General features: G+C 40.4%; 1 pseudogene; it reads right to left on the reverse strand.

Moving 5' to 3' along the window:
• Positions 1–5,372: 5,372 nt before the first annotated feature.
• LOC129671604 (40S ribosomal protein S3a-like) lies at positions 5,373–6,145 on the reverse strand (annotated as a pseudogene).
• Between the last annotated feature and the right edge of the window lie 9,876 nt (positions 6,146–16,021).

Raw genomic sequence — 16,021 nt, forward strand, 5'->3', positions numbered from 1 at the left:
GTGTGTGCATATATATATATATATATATATATATATATATATATATATATATATATAAAGCAAGCAAACCAAACTTGTATTTTATATCCAGGATGTAGTTATTGTTACAAACAGTGCCAAGGCATCCCATCTAATCTCCCTCAGTGATACCTACATCATAACTGAGACACTAATATTAGTAGCATGAACTGAGTTTATACGGATTGTACCACCTTTAGCAACCCTCGTTTGTGTGCACGTGTTTGTCTGTGTTGCTTCATCACCGTGTAGATGGTCAGCACTGTTTCAGTGGTCAAATGCAGGCTGTCACATCACTTCAAAGTTATTACGCAATCTTTTGTTAGCAACCTCCCATTCACCTCTCTCCCTAACCCTTAGGAGCCATGGATATCATTCTATCTATCATTTTATTATTTACAAAGTTATATAAATGAGCAATAAATAACAACGCAGCATGTAGCCTTCCAATAGAATCTGTTTTCACTCACCATTGTTCTGTGCCCCTGACTCCTAGGACTTGGAGAAAGGTATATTATAAGAAGTAATGATGGAATAGCTAAGAGTTGTCTGTTTCTCTGGCCCTTTGGTTAAAATATCTCCCTCCTCCATTACCTACACTGACTTATACCAGGTTAGATGTTGCAAAGCTTTTACTTGACAAGGTGAAATCAGGAAGACTGAGTTGAGCTTCATTTATTATCTAACAAATACGTCATTTCTGACAATGAAATCAAATGAAAGGGTCACATTTAATGACCATTAGTCTTTTCACCTTGGAAATTTTATGTTTTTAATTTGTAGGGCCCAAAATATACATACATACATGCACATGTTTTTATAATATATTCATATATATATATATATACTTGAAAAAGTATATTTGATGAATATATTTGATGTGTTGGAATTTAGAATTGGAAAGGCGGAGAAAACCCTGAAGTGGTAGCACAGTAATACCACGGAACCGCAACTGAGAAGTTACCTGTGGAGGTGGAACAGCTAACAAAGCAGAAATGCGAGCGGCGATGGATGACTCTGGTTGTAGCTCAGCAGCGGAGCATTTGTGCATGCAGGATGCTCTGCTGTAAGCATGTGTGTATAAAGGCACACAAGCTAAGTGTCACAACGTTTGTTTTACAAGTTACAAAAACCATTTCAAGAGTTTAAATTATTTCACTATTTGTCACACGGTAGAGGCAGGATTAGAATCCAAGTCTACCATATCCGCCTGCAAAGCCTTTCACCTCCCTCTTATTCTTTCTCCAAAACACATTATAGGCCAAAGCAAACAGCTTTCTATGCATGGCCTATGGTTGGAGTATCGGTCTCTGCAGACCCCCCGGCCCAGGTTTTTTGAGTGTGTTGGGTCCTTGTGGGGTTTCTGTCCCCTCCAGGTCTTTCAAGCTCCCTCTTCTTCCATAAAGTTTCTGACACTCTGCCCAAAGTTTGGCTATGAGTCTCAGTATCTCCTTTGATACCCTAATGGGTAGAGTCTTTCAGAGGTCCTCTGTGGAAGGCCCCTGTCCTGTTGCCCTTCTGAGTGAGGTTTGAGCCTCTTCCTTAGGGTCTCCTTGTTGTTTAGCTTCTTCAGGAGTATGGATTTTAGTAAGTTTATCCTGTATTATATGGCTAATATCCACTCATAAGTGAGTCTATACCATATGTGTCTTTCTGCTTCTGGTCAGAGGAAGCCCACAGGTTGCTCAGTTGAGAAGTGGGTTCTCTAGTAAAGGGGGCAGGGGCTGTCTCTGAAATGAACTCAGCAGCTGGTTTTTTGATCAGCTCCCTCTGGGGGTGGGGGAGGGGGAAGTGCTGCCTTGCCAGAACACAGAGGAAGATAATACAGCCAGCCCTCATGAGACCAGATAGGCTAGGGTCAGGTAGAAGGCGAGAATGTCCTCTCCTACCAGTGGACTAGGGGAGGGGCATAGGTGGAGAAGAGGGAGGGAAGGTGAGACTGGGAGAAGATCAGGGAGGGGGCTACAGCAGGGATATAAAGTAAATAGATTATAATAAATGAATAAAAGAAAGAAACAGCTTTGAGCACTCTTTACCACATACACACTTGCCATTTTGAGTTTCATATGAAATTAAAGCCTGAGTAAAGGGGATGTTGGTGGTTGTGCTGAGAAGGTGGGTATTTAAGAGACAAGGAAAAATATTCCTTGTCTTTACCTTTTTTTTTTTTTTCAGTGATTAAGGAGATTTCTTATGAACTGTTGAGAAATTGCCTTTTTGACTTATATTTTTCCAAGCTATCTCAGCTCGGCTTCCATTCTAATTTTCAACAACATTGATTGTGATTTTTGCCTTGAGATGCTGTTTCTGAATTTGCATGCATTCTTCATGCACTCTGACCTGCAGTAGAAACTGCCCATGCCAGTCTAGAGAAGGCAGAGACAATGGGAACATGCTAACATGGGACAGAGTTCTGTAAAAGTTTTCTAAACTGTGGAGTTTGAACCTCTTATTATTACTTTTCTGATATCCATCAAAAACTTTTAGAAAAGTGAAATAACAAAATTGGTACATTTAGAATATTTATTTATAAACAATTTATAGACTGTATTAAAATTAGATATTTTATGAAGCACATGCACTAGTAAGTATGGCATAAAGTGGCCAGTATATTGACAGTAGTAGAGAGTTAAGGAAAGAGGAGAAATATAGATGTGAGAAACAAAAACCAAAAACCAAAAACCAAACCAAAACAAAAGAAAAACACACACTGTAATTTGTAGGCTAATTCATTACAGACAATGAATTAAAAAAAAAAGAAAAAGAAAATAAGAAATGACAAATTAAGAGATGAAACGTGGAAATAAGGATACTGGCAGAAACACGCGATGCCATTCTAGCACCTTGTCTTGGAAAGCTGATGAAATCATTATAAACTCATTCAGTGCAGCATCATGGAGAAGTCCTGCTGCTGTTGCTTCTTAGGGAACTGAGTGAAACATATCTTTCCAGGATCAAATGATAAAACTAGATTGTCTTAGAGAATTTTGTGATTTTTATTTTTCTTAAAATTTCTAATACGATTAGGTGACTATATGGTCCAGATGGAACAGCCAGCAAACCACAGTAAGTGAGTCAGATAAAGACAACCTGAAGGAGCATGGTCCTAGAGCAGTGTTCCCTCGGAAATGTGGATTGTCACAGAGATGAGTGGTGGTCACGACAGAGTTGTGGTGAATTTTGTTGGGTGTGAGAAGTGTTGCTTTTTATCTAAATGAAATAAGAATTGGTGTGTAGCCGTGAGAACACAGTGCACAGAATCAACTAAGTAGGGGCTGAAGGGACAATCTCAGATCCTGTATGGTCTGAGCTAGGTCCTCTGCATGTACATTATGGTTGTGTTGCTTGATTTACTTGTGGAACTCCCAAGAGTGGGAGTGGGACCTGTCTCTGACTCTTGCCTGCTCTTGGGACACATTTCCTCCTACTGGGTTGCCTCAGTCAGCCTCGAAATAAGGGGTTGTGCCTAGATTTATTACAGCATGTTATGCCCTGTTCAGTTGATACCCCTGGGAAGCCTGATCCTTTTTTCAAAAGGGAAATGGAGGAGGAGGAGCAGATCTAGGGGAGAGAAGAAGTGACTGGGAGGGTTGGGAAGAGTGAAGGGAAAAGAAACTGTGGTTAGGTGTGTACTAACTGTATGTAATGTATGGACTGTAAAGCATGAGAATGTACGATAGAAAAATTAAAATAAAAACAAAGAATATGTCCTGAAGAGTGGCACACTCCTCCCCAGCACTTGGGAGACAGAGGCAGGCAGATCTCTGTGAGTTCAAGGCCAGCCTGGTCTACGAAGTGAGTTCCAGGACAGCCAGAGCTACACACAGAGAAACCCTGTGTTAGAAACCAACCAACCAACCAACCAACCATCCAAAAACAAAAACAAAACAACCCCTCCCCACCAAAATGTGTGTGTAATTGGAAGAAGGGAGCTGGGGTGACTATTGGGAGGGTGAGCTGATTTTTAGAGGATGAAGGGAACTACTTATTTTAATATTTTGTTGCTCTTGAGACTCTGATCTTGCAGGCACAGAAAGCAGCACAGCAGCCACAGGATATGACAATGGATTTGAATTTTCTGGGAGCTTCACACAACCATTTGTTCTAGTGCACCTGCTCTATAGTATTTGGAAATACATGGACGAGGCCATCTATTTTCAGATGGAAAAGGTTCCCAGATTCTAATGTCACACCTTGCCAAATTGTGTCAGGATTTGGAGTTTGGGAAGGAACATTATTAAAAAAAAAAAAAAAAACTATCTAGTGACATGGAAAGTATATGAGATGAAAGACATTTTCTCTGTGGCAGAGAATATGCCCTGTCATATTCTTTACTTGACAAGCCATATTAGTTTCAACTTTTACATTTTTTTAGTTCTTTGGGAGTTTATTGTAATCTTTAACACAATGTATGAAATAGTGCCCTGGGACCCCAAAATGCTGAAGCCAGGTTCATAAAGCATTTATTAGGTAGTGATGACATAACTCTGGAGGCCATCCATGTTAACACACTGTTACAATACACATCCGAGGAGCATATTAATTTTCCCATTAGCAATGTGAGTCTATTTCATTTTTGGTCAAACAGCCAAAATGATATTTCTTCTTCTTTTTCTCTTTTACTGATTGCCCTATCTGAGCTGTAACTAGCTGAGCATTTACAACTCTGAATGATATAATGAAATTAAGACTCCATAACATTCTAATTTGCATATCTCATTATAGAGAGTGACACCATTAGAAGACATGTGTTGAAGCTTTCAAAATGATTATGATATGTGGATGTATTAGAGGGTAAATATGCTTTTGCTGAACCAAGACTGTACAGTAGTTGCTGGTAGTACTTTAGAAGGAGGCTGCTGTCACGGCCTCCTTCTCCATTTTCTTCTCCTCTCTTCCTCGTCCTCCTAAACAGGAAGTCTATGTTTATTCTGGGCAGCATTATTGTGCCAATGTAATGTCCAATAGTCATGGGAAGGCAGAGGTAATTACAGATTACTGGACCAGACCTTGCTCAGAGATACAAGCAAGGTCCCCAAAGCGCTAGAAGAATAGACTATCTTAATTATAAAACTAATAGGTGAGGAATAAGTGATAATTGACTGATAAAATTAATATAAACCACTTTTTCCCCCTTTAAGACAGGATTTCTCTGTGTAACTGCTCTGGCTGTCCTGGAAGCCACTCTGTAGACCGGGTTGGCCTTGAACTCACAGAGATCCCCCTGCCTCTCCCTCCCTGAGTGCTGAGATTACAGGCATGTGCCACTGTACCCGGCCATAAGCCACTCTTTTTTTTTTTTTTTTTTCATCACAAATAGGACTTTTTATTTGTCACTATTAAAAATCTGGCTTTTAAACAGATTCTTGGACCGGTGGCTCATATCCATCAGCTCGTTCAACTTTAGCACCCGTCTCCGTCATCAGTCGCTTTTCCAGAACTGCCACCTTCTCCGTGGAGCACCATCAGTTTTCCCAATTCAAACTTGAGCTTCTTCAGCATTTTTACTTTCCTCATGAAGACATCATGAAGAGGATAAAGGGACTGGCAAGCCTTTTCTATGTCATTCCCAATGCTGTCTGGAATTAACTTATTAACCACTTCCTTCAGATCGTTTGCACTTCTGGGGTCATGATTTCCATCACCTTCTTCCGGATCTGGCGGACCTGCTGGTGCTGCGCATACGATGTCTTGCGTATTTGGTTGTTGCGTTTTTTTAGTGAAAAACAACACAAAAAAGACAGAGCAAGTAACCATCAGTCGTCTTGACATGAACATGCGCTTCAATCATGGTCTGCCACGTTTTGACCATGGAACACATCTTGTCCTCGGTAAGATCCACGCCGTGGAAGTTGGTCAGACAGGTTTTGCCCTGAACATCCTCAGTAATTAGCTTGAATTTTCTAAATGCGACTTCATCATTCTGCAGATCGGCAAGGCCCGCTTCAAACACACGAGCCTTGAGGCCATCGGAGGCGATTTTGGTTCCTTGAGTCCTCGTGACTAGTGTTTTCCCGATGTTCCTAATATTGAACATAGTCGGGCTTTCACATCGTACCAGTCTTTCTTAAAAAAATGGATCGATCACTTTCTTCTTGGCTCCTCCCTTCTTGCTACCTTTCGTCATTGCTGACCTCCCTGGTGCTGCTCCGAGAGCCAAAAGGGCGGAAGTACACCTTTCGAGAACTTCTATAAGCCACTCTTATTGAAAACAAACAAAAAATTCCAGTCATACCAAAGCTATAATTCACTAAGAAGACATAAAGTATGAATAGAACAACTAAATTAGCTCTCAATTGCTTCATAATCTAATTAAGAAACGAATCATACACAAACATTGCAAGGCATCCTTAAAATACAGTAAATTTTATTATCTCTTTTAAAACATTTTTTTAATTTAATTTTTTTTCTTTTTTAATTTTTTTTTCTATTATTATCACTTAGTATCCCAACTGTAGCTCCTCCCTCGTCCCTTCCCAATCCTCCCTTCCTCAAATCTTCTCCTCCCATGTCCTCCCCCCCAGTTCTTTGATAGGAGATATCCTCCTCTTCTTCCATCTGATCCTTGCTTATCAAGTCTCATCAGGACTGGCAGGGAATCTTATGAAGGGGGAGACAGAAAGACCTGGAGGGGACAGGAGCTCCACAAGGAGACAAACAGAACTAACAAATCTGGGCACAGGGGTCTTTGCAAAGACTGATATTCCAACCAAGGACCATACATGGAAATAACCTAGACCCCTTGCTCAGATGTAGCCCATGGTAGGTCAGTCTCTAAGTGGGTTCCCTAGTAAGGGGAGCAGAGGCTGTCTCTGACATGAACTCAGTGGCTGGTTCTTTGATCACTTTCCCCTGGGGGGAGCGCAGCTGTACCAGGCCACAGAGGAAGACAATGCAGCAAGGCATCTTACTGTCTTATTGGTGCTTTGACGTGGTTTACCAAAGTTGATGATGATAATATAAAACAAAATAGTGAACTAGGGAAACTGGCTAATGATTACTGTCATTTCAAAGACTTTTTAATACCAGTCGCTGCCTACAAAAACTTGAATGAACTGTAAGTTCATTGCTTATAGCCCAAATAATACAAAATTTCCCACTGTGGTTAAACAATAATTCAGATATTTCATGAGTGTGATAAATTCCAACTTGATTAGATTGAGAGCCTCCTCGGAGATTAGGATAACACACCTCTCTGGGTGTGTTTGTGAGGATATTTCTCAAGAAAATTAGATGGGAAGGGTTCTGACCTAATAAATTACTTGATGGATTCATGATCTGATAGCCTTTTGGGGGATGGCTGAACTGTGGAAAGCAGGGGTCCTTTGGAGGAAGCAGGTCACGGGGAGAATGCCCTGTGGACTATAACTTGCAGGGTACTTCCTGTGCTCTGCTTCCTACCTTCCCCTTTCTCCACTAGAAGTCAGTAGCACTTTTCCAGTGACATCATTAACAACTATCCTCTAGAAGAAAAGTCATCACTTTCAGTTCAGAGCCACTGTCTTAAAACTATGATAAGGAACACTTCATCAGAGTTCCTCTATCTGAGTTCACCATTTTTGTTGTTGTTGTTGTTGTCATAAAGTGGTTATTATTCCCCTCCCCTTTGAGACAGTATGCTATGCACTCCTGGTTGTTCTCCAACTCTATTAGCGGAGGATGACTTTAGACTTCTGATTCTCTTGCGTCTTCCTCCAGAGGGCTGGGAATTCAGGCATGCACCATCACACCTAGCTTATGTGGTTCTACAAGATCCAACCCAACCATGCGTGCTAGGGAACTCTACCAATAAAACTGTTTCCATAACTCCTAGGGTAGTTATTCTGAAAAAGAATCAGCTTACACACCTTATAGTTTTTTTTCTTCTCTCTTTTTCTTCTCTCTCTTTCTCTTCTGTCTCCTCTTCCTTCTCTATTTCTTTCTCCTTCTCCACCTCTTCTTTTGACAGGGTCTCTCTGCATAGTCTTGGCTATCATGAAGCTCACTATGTAGACAGACTAGGTTGGCATCAAACTCACAGAGATACTTCTGCCTCTGGGAGAACTATGGCACCACTATGCCCAGCTTTATAGTTTTTTTCTAAAACAAAGAAAAAAAAATCCTGTGCATGACATTATCCTATACTAAGGATGATTAGAATTATATCTGTGTGCTAAATGGCTTAAAAGGAAGGGTGTATACTATGTTTAGTGACAAATATAAAAAAAAAATGTACCGCGGAAAGAAAAAGACATAATGCCAATTAGTAAAGAAACTTGGAGATAATTAAACATGTTCAGCAGAGTTTATCACTGAAGGCAGAAGAGGCAGTAGGAACCCCCTTTAAGACTGTAAAAAAGCCTTTTCCCTTCAAAACAAGCCATGGAATGGGATAAGAAATGTCAAAAAAAAAAAAAGTCTCCCTAAGTGAACCACAAACAACCAATTGAGGAGTGTTTGTTCATTAAAACTCTAGCGTTCTGTAAGAGAGGTTGGAGTTTGTGGCATTCGTGCATGGGGACACCTCCTCTCCTGCCTTTGTTTCCTGTAATTCTTCAGACTGTTTAGTACACCTGTGAAGTCAGGACAGTCCTCTCTAGTGCACGAGTAAAGAAGACTGGCTTCATTTGGAGTAAAAGGTAAAAAAATTAAAATTCAAACTCAGCGGTATTCAGTAAAAATGTAAGCCTGGAAGAAAGTGAGCAGAGAAGATCCACAGCCCCCCAGGGCCAAGGATGTGGTCTGATGTAGGGCAAGAAGCAAGTTAGTTGACAGGAAACTGTTTCACAGAGGGATGTGAGATGCTGGAAATGAGACAACCAGCAAATCTTTAGAAGCTCTGCACAGATCCTGGTTGACTAGGCATATCTTCCAAGTAACAGACTAGGAAACTAATCACAAACGAAGAGTCATTTAGGCTAAAGAATCACCCTTCAAAGTTCTGAGTGTAACCCTGGAACTGTCAGATCTCTCTCTCTCTCTCTCTCTCTCTCTCTGTGCACATATACAGATGTCTTCCTTAATTGCTCTTGTTGAAACCAATCTATGCCTCAAACTAAGCCACTTCATATTATATAAGACTGTGAGTTTTTAAATTTATTTTTTACAATTTATGCACGTTATACCCCTATTTTAGCCCCCTCGCTCATCTCCTTCCAGTGCCACCCTCCCCCTCTCTCCTCTGCTATTTTCCCCTCTTTCTCAGAAAGGGGAGGCTTCCTCTCCTACCATCTGATCCCAGCCTATCAAGTCTCATTAGAACCGCTTGCATCCCTTCCTCTGTGGGCTGGCAATGTCCCCTACCAGGGGAAAGTGATCAAAGAACAGGCAACAGAGTCTATGTATGAGACAGTCCCTGGTCCCCTTACTAGGAGACCCACATGGAGATTGAGCTGCCTGTGGGTTACATCTGAGCAGGGTGTGTCTAAGTCCTCTTCATGGTCCTTGGTTGGTGCATCAGTCTCTGCATGCCCACATAGGCCCAAATTTGTTGGGTCTGTTGGTCTTATGTGGTTTCTGTCTGTTCTGCATCCTTCTATTCCCCAACTCTTTTTTATGATTCCCTGTGCTCTGCCCAAAGTTTGGCTGTGATTCTTAGCATCTGCTTTGATCCCCTGCTGGGTGGAGTCTTTCAGAGGACATTGATAGTAGGCTTCCTCTGTTCAGCCTCTCTTTTATTTGCCCTTCTGAATGAGAATTGAGCATCCACCTTCGAGTTCTCCTTGTTGTTTAGCTTCTTTAGGTCTGTGGATTGTGTAGTATGGTTTTCCTGTATTATATTGATAATATCTGTTAATACCATGTGTATCTTTGTGCTTCTGGATTACCTCACTCAGGATGATCTTTTCTATTTCCATCTATTTGTCGGCAAATTTCATGATTTCTTTGTTTTTAACGGCTGAGTAATATTCCATTGTGCAAATGTATCACAATTTCTGTATCCATTCTTCAGTTGAGGAACATCTAGGTGGTTTCCAGATTTTTACTATTACAAAGAAAGCTTCTGTCAACATAGTTGAGCAAATGTCCTTGTTGTATGGTTGAGCATTTTTCGGGTATATGCCCAGGAGTGGTGTAGCTGGATCTTGTGTCCCAATTTTCTGAGAAAGCACCAGATTGATTTTCAAAGTGGTTGTACAAGTTTACACACCCACCAACAATGAGGGAGGGTTCCCCTTTCTCCACATCCTCCCCAGCATATGCTGTCACTTGAGTTTTTGATCTTAGCCATTCTGATGTGTATAAGATGGAATTTCTGAGTCATTTTGAATTGTGTTTTCCTGATGACTGAGGATGTTGAGCATTTTAAAAAGTGTTTCTCTGCCATTGCGATTCTTCTGTTGAAAATTTTCTGTTTAGTTTTGTACGCTATTTTTAATTGGATTATTTGGTTTGTTGTTTAATTTCTTGTGTTCTTTATGTATTTTGAATAAATACATAAAGCCCTCTGTCGGATGTATGGTTGGTGAAGAACTGTTTTTTGTCTGTAGGCTGTCATTTTGTTCTACTGACAGTGTCCTTTGCTTTACAGAAGCTTTTCAGTTTCATGAGATCTCATTTAGTAATAGTTGATCTTAGAGCCTGAGCTGTTGAAGTTCTGTTCAGGAAGTTGTCTCCTGTGCCAATGAGTTCAAGGCTCTTCCCCACTTTTTCTTTTAACATATTTTGTGTGTCTGGTTTTATGTTGGGGTCTTTGATCCACTTGGACTTTAGTGCATGGTGATAAGTATGGATCTATTTGCATTTTTCTACATGTAGACATCCAGGTAGACCAACACCATTTGTTGAAGATGCTATCTTTTTTCCATTGTATGGGTTTGGCTCTTTTGTCATAAATCAAGTGTCTGTAGATGTATGGTTTTTTTTTTTTTTTTTTTTTTGAGTCTTCAATTCAATTCCTTTGATCCAACAGTCTCTTTCTATCCCAGTACCGTGCAGTTTTTTATTACTGTTGCTCTATAGTACAGTTTGAGATTAGGGACGGAGATACCTCCTGAAGATCTTTTATTGTACAGGATTGTTTTAGCTATTCTGTTTTTTTTTTTTTTCCATATGAAATTGAGAATTGTTCTTTCAAGGTTTGTAAAAAAATCGTATTGCTCTTTTGATGGGGATTTCATTTAACCTGTTGATTGTTTTTGGTAAGATGGCCATTTTTACTATGCTTATCCTACTGATCCATGAGCATGGGAGATCTTTCCGTCTTCTGATATCTTCTCCAATTTCTTTCTTCAGAGACTTGAAGTTTTGTTTTTCATACAAATCCTTTACTTGCTTGGTTATGGTAACACCAAGATACTTTATGTTTTCTATGGCTATTGTGAAGGGTGTTGTTTCCCTAATTTCTTTCTCAGTTTTTTTTTCTTTTGTATCCAGGAAGGCTACTGATTTTTTTTTTTTTATTTTTAGGTTAATTTTGTATCCAGCCACTTTGCTGAAGGTGTTTATCAGCTGCAGGAGTTCCCTGGTAGAATTTTTGGGGTCACTTATTTATGCTATCATATCACCTGTGAATAGTGATACTGTGACCTCTTCCTTTCTGATTTGATCTCCTTGATCTCCTTTAGTTGTCTTATTGCTCTGGTTAGGACTTCAAGTACTAAATTGAAGAGATACCAAACTATGCCATCCCTAGGAGATTTCATTTGACTATCAACTTAAAAAAAAAAAAGACAGTGAGTGGTGGTGGAGCATGCCTTTAATGCCAACATTTGGGAGGCAGAAGTAGGCAGATCTCAGAGTCTGAGACCAGCCTGGTCTACAAAGCGAGTTACAGGATATCCAGTGTTACACAGAGAAATTCTACCTCAAAAAACCCAAAAACCAAAAAACAAAGAACTCCCCCCAAACCCAACCAATAAACAATTAACAACAACAAAAACAATAACAGCAACAGCAAAACCGAAGGCTTATTTATGTATTTATATTACTTCCATGGCTGCTTTATTTGCATGTGTGTCTGTGTACTACCTTGCTCTCCGGAAGTCGGAATCCTCTGGAACTGGAGTTACTGATGGATTTTAGATATCATATCAATGCTAGTAACTGAATCCAAGTCCTCTCTGGAAAAGCAACCAGTCCTCTTAACTGATGAGCCATCTTGCCAGCTCACTAGCAGCTTTTAACTCTGATTTGAAGAACGAGGATGGCTGCTGCCTCAGGGTGGACACACAGCTGACACCATTTCTCAGACACCAACATCCATGGTTGAGTGATGAATAATATATCCCTGTGAGTAGAATGGGAGAAACCCTTTAAATTTATCAGGGTGAACTGAGACTGTAGAGACCCAAGGGTATATTAGCATTATTTCAGGGAAACCATGCAAGAGAGCTTAGACACACCAGACTTCCTCACTTGGATCCCATAAAGTGATGGGCATCTAACAAGTCTAACAATTAAGTGGCAAGAGATGCAAGCCAGCCTGTCCTCAGATGCTGGGTGTGTTCATCAAAGACCAATGGGAGCTCCAGCTCTGCTAGGTCTCCTGCTGCAGATGTGGTCCACTTGTCTGCATGCCCATCCAGCTGTTTACCCATCTGGACCTGACCTGAGGTTTTCTGCTCTGGATTGGTTCAGTTTTTCACCTCACAGCTGGAGCAGCTTTACTCTTAAGCCCTGACCCCAGCAAATGAGCAGGAGCTCCTTCCCAGCACTGGACTGGTTGGTGAAATCAATACAGTTTCTCAGCCCGCTTCTGAAACCTTTTGAACTCTGCTATAATTCTTTACCTCATATTATTTCTGTAAACCACAGATGTGCATATAGATAATTATATCCATTTACTGTGTACCGTGTGTGATATGATAATTTTTATTAATAACTAAGATTGATATAAAAGAATGTGCATTTACCTTGACCAGACTATGGTAGAAGGGATTATATGGAAAATCGCAGTTAATAAAGCTGCTAAAACTTGCGAACTTAGTCACTTAATAAATTCTGACGCTGTGAAAAGATACAAGCATATTCATCTATGTTTCTGGTATAGTTCCCTCATGGCTGCCCCCTACATTATTTTTTGAAGTAGAATCTCTCCTCTTAGAGCTCAATGGTTCTGCTAGATTAGGTGGCCAGCAAGGAGCAGGGGTCAGCCTGTCTTTGCCTCCTCAGTGCTGGGATTACAAGTGTGTACTGCCCTGCCTCACTCTAAAGTGAATCCAGAGGATTGAACTCAAGTCCTCATGCCTGCACAGCAAGTGTTTTATTGACTGAGCCACCTCCCTAGACCCAAGAACTGCCTTTTAAATTAAAAAAAGAATGTTCTGTTTTGATTAGCTCAAGTAGATGTGCTACCTTAACTTCTAATTCTCTGTGTTCTTTGATTCTGCTTAACTCTCCTTGGTTGTGTTCTCCCTGAAGTCTTGACCTGGTGATAATCATTCAACCAAATTTTGGTGACTTCTTTGTATGTGATAAGTTATTATTATTTTTTTTCCTATCAGAGTAGATGTTTCAAACTGACTTGCAGTTATCACATTAGGTTTGCTGTTACTTCACATCAATGTGACTTAAACATTAGCTTGACATAGTTTGATTTGATTTGGATCTGCCCAAACCTGTTCTGTGTGTATGCATCAAGTGTCTAAAACTCATTTGCAAGTGTCAGCCATGCCCATTTCAATCAGGGTAGATAGTGTGAATTGAGAACCAGATCGCTGATTAGCATACTGTCTGATCAATCTAATAAACTTTAATTTAGTTCCATTTAGCTTTTTCCTCCCTGGGGCGTAGTGTGACTTTCTCCATCTTACTCAGGTGAAACTTTGATCTCCCACCCAGTGCCCCTGGCATGAACTTACTCTGTACTCTCACTGCCGAGAGGGTCACTGGACGCTGCCAGAGTGTGTGGCCTCTTACACAATCATTCGCTCACTGCGCCAGCAGGGGTGCTGCCGAAATTGCAGATGTTGGGTTATGTAGGAGCTGCTGAAATGAACTGGGACCATGAGAATGCATATTCTGGGTCATCTGGAAATTGTGACAGGGAAAAGTTTTTGCTGCTTTGTATAATGCTATTAGATACACGGTAATTGAAATAATATGCTAAGGACCACTGAAATGTCAACATTGCATGAGTTTTCACCGCTGCGTCCCCTCAACTTTTCCTTCTCTTTTCCGACAGAGTCTTATTTGTGGAGCCTAGGCTTGGCTCACCATTGCTTTTCGGAAAGCCTTTTCTAGCCTCGTTAATTTCTAAGACTTTCCTGTTTCGTCTTGGTGAGGCTCACACTCTACCTCTGCCTTTGGGCCTGCCAGACTTTTTTCTATTTTGGAAATTTGAGAGGATACAGTAGGGTAAATAGCTACAGAATTGTGAGTTAAGTCTCAGTTTAAATTTTAGTTACAGCAGCAGGTTTATTCTGTTAGGGAATTCACTCTTCTCCCCATGCTGCTGTGACCTTGGTTAAGATAGAGGCCATGTCACCATCCCTGGGGTTGTACGCAATAAAGACAAGGTCAGTGAAGCACTTGGCAGCACTAGTTACCCAATGAACACTGGCTGCTGAATTTTCTTTACTTTTTTTTTTTTTTTTTTTGGTCATTTATTTAACTGTGAGTCAGCCACGGGGCGTATAATCACGCTTAGAGGACAAACTGTGGATGTTGGTTCTCTCTTTCCACCATGTGGCTTTTGGTTATTGAACCCAGGCTTGATGGCAAGTGCCCTTACCTTCTGAGCACTCTTTTTGGGCCTTCCTTTTCTTTACTATTACAGTTTTTGCATTTCTTTATGTAACCACATTGGCTGATACTCTGCATTTTTCCTTTCCTAAAAAGCCTCCCCATCTTTTGGAGCAATCAAAAGATTTTCATTCATCATTTCTGTAGTATTCATGCCCTCCTGTGATTGGATGGACAGTGTTCTAGCCCTTGGGTAGACCATTGTGGGGTCTATATGCTAGTAATTTGCTGTGACTTCTTTTGAAAACTGAGGCTGGCAGAATGCTGAATTGCAATTTAAGACCCTTGAAGTCCTATCATGAGGTGCCATTGATGTGGTTGTTGGTCAGCTTGGCTTGACTTTAGAAATATAAGTTGATGTATAAATACTAGCATCAGGTTTTCAGATTTTTACAGTTGAGGATCCTTTTATCAAAAAAAAAGGGAAAGAAAAAAATAATTAACTACCACATCACAAATATTAGCTTAATTTTCTCTTTAAAATAACCGTTAAAGGCAAATCTTATTTTTCCTTGACAATGGTAATGATCTGAGGTTGAGAAAAGGAAAATCTTTTCTACCAAGTAATACTATTAGAAGATAGTAATTTAGTTTATGTTCAAAATCCATCTTTTTTTTTAATACCACATTGACAAGTGGCAGCATTAACCAAATAGAATGGATAACTCCACTGACTGTTTACTGTAAGCTCTGTTTTCTATGCTCAGTTTCCAGCATTTTCACCCCAGAAACAGCTGGATGCAGATTGCAGAACAGAGGTGGGCCTAGATGGAGTTAGGGACTGTTCACAGTCTTGTGAGTTATGATTTTTAACAGTTGTTACTTAATATTTTAAAAGAGATCATTTAATCCATATAGAATGATTAGGTAATGAGGGATTTCAACCTGAAGACAGGGAGATGTTTTTGTAGAGCAGGTATGACCTACTCTGCCCTGGTCCAATTCTGCAGATGTCCACTCCCCTGTGGGCTCTGATCATGGTCTTGCCTCAGGGACAACTGTGATCTGGAAAACCTTCTGAATTTTTTGTGTTTCTAAGGTGTCTAACCTAACCGAGGTTTCTCATCTTTGCAGTTTTAATTTCATAGTATAAACAAGGCCGGGAATAGGGGGAGGGACCAGACTTGCTTTAAAGGCTGAGAGAAAACAAAGTAAGATTTTTGTGATGTACTAGTTTGTTCTTTTATCTTTTTTAAAAATAAAATTGTCTCGATACCCTGCATGGTAGAGCCTTTCAGAGGCCCTCTGTGGTAGGCTCCTGTCCTGTTCCCTGTTTTCTCCCTCCTCTGATGTTCATCCTCTTTGCCTTTCTAAATGGGGATTGTGTATCTTATTCAGA

This window comes from Psammomys obesus, unplaced genomic scaffold (genome assembly GCF_907164565.1).
Source record: "Psammomys obesus unplaced genomic scaffold, mPsaObe1.curated_primary_1811, whole genome shotgun sequence".
Classification (NCBI taxonomy): Eukaryota; Metazoa; Chordata; class Mammalia; order Rodentia; family Muridae; genus Psammomys; species Psammomys obesus.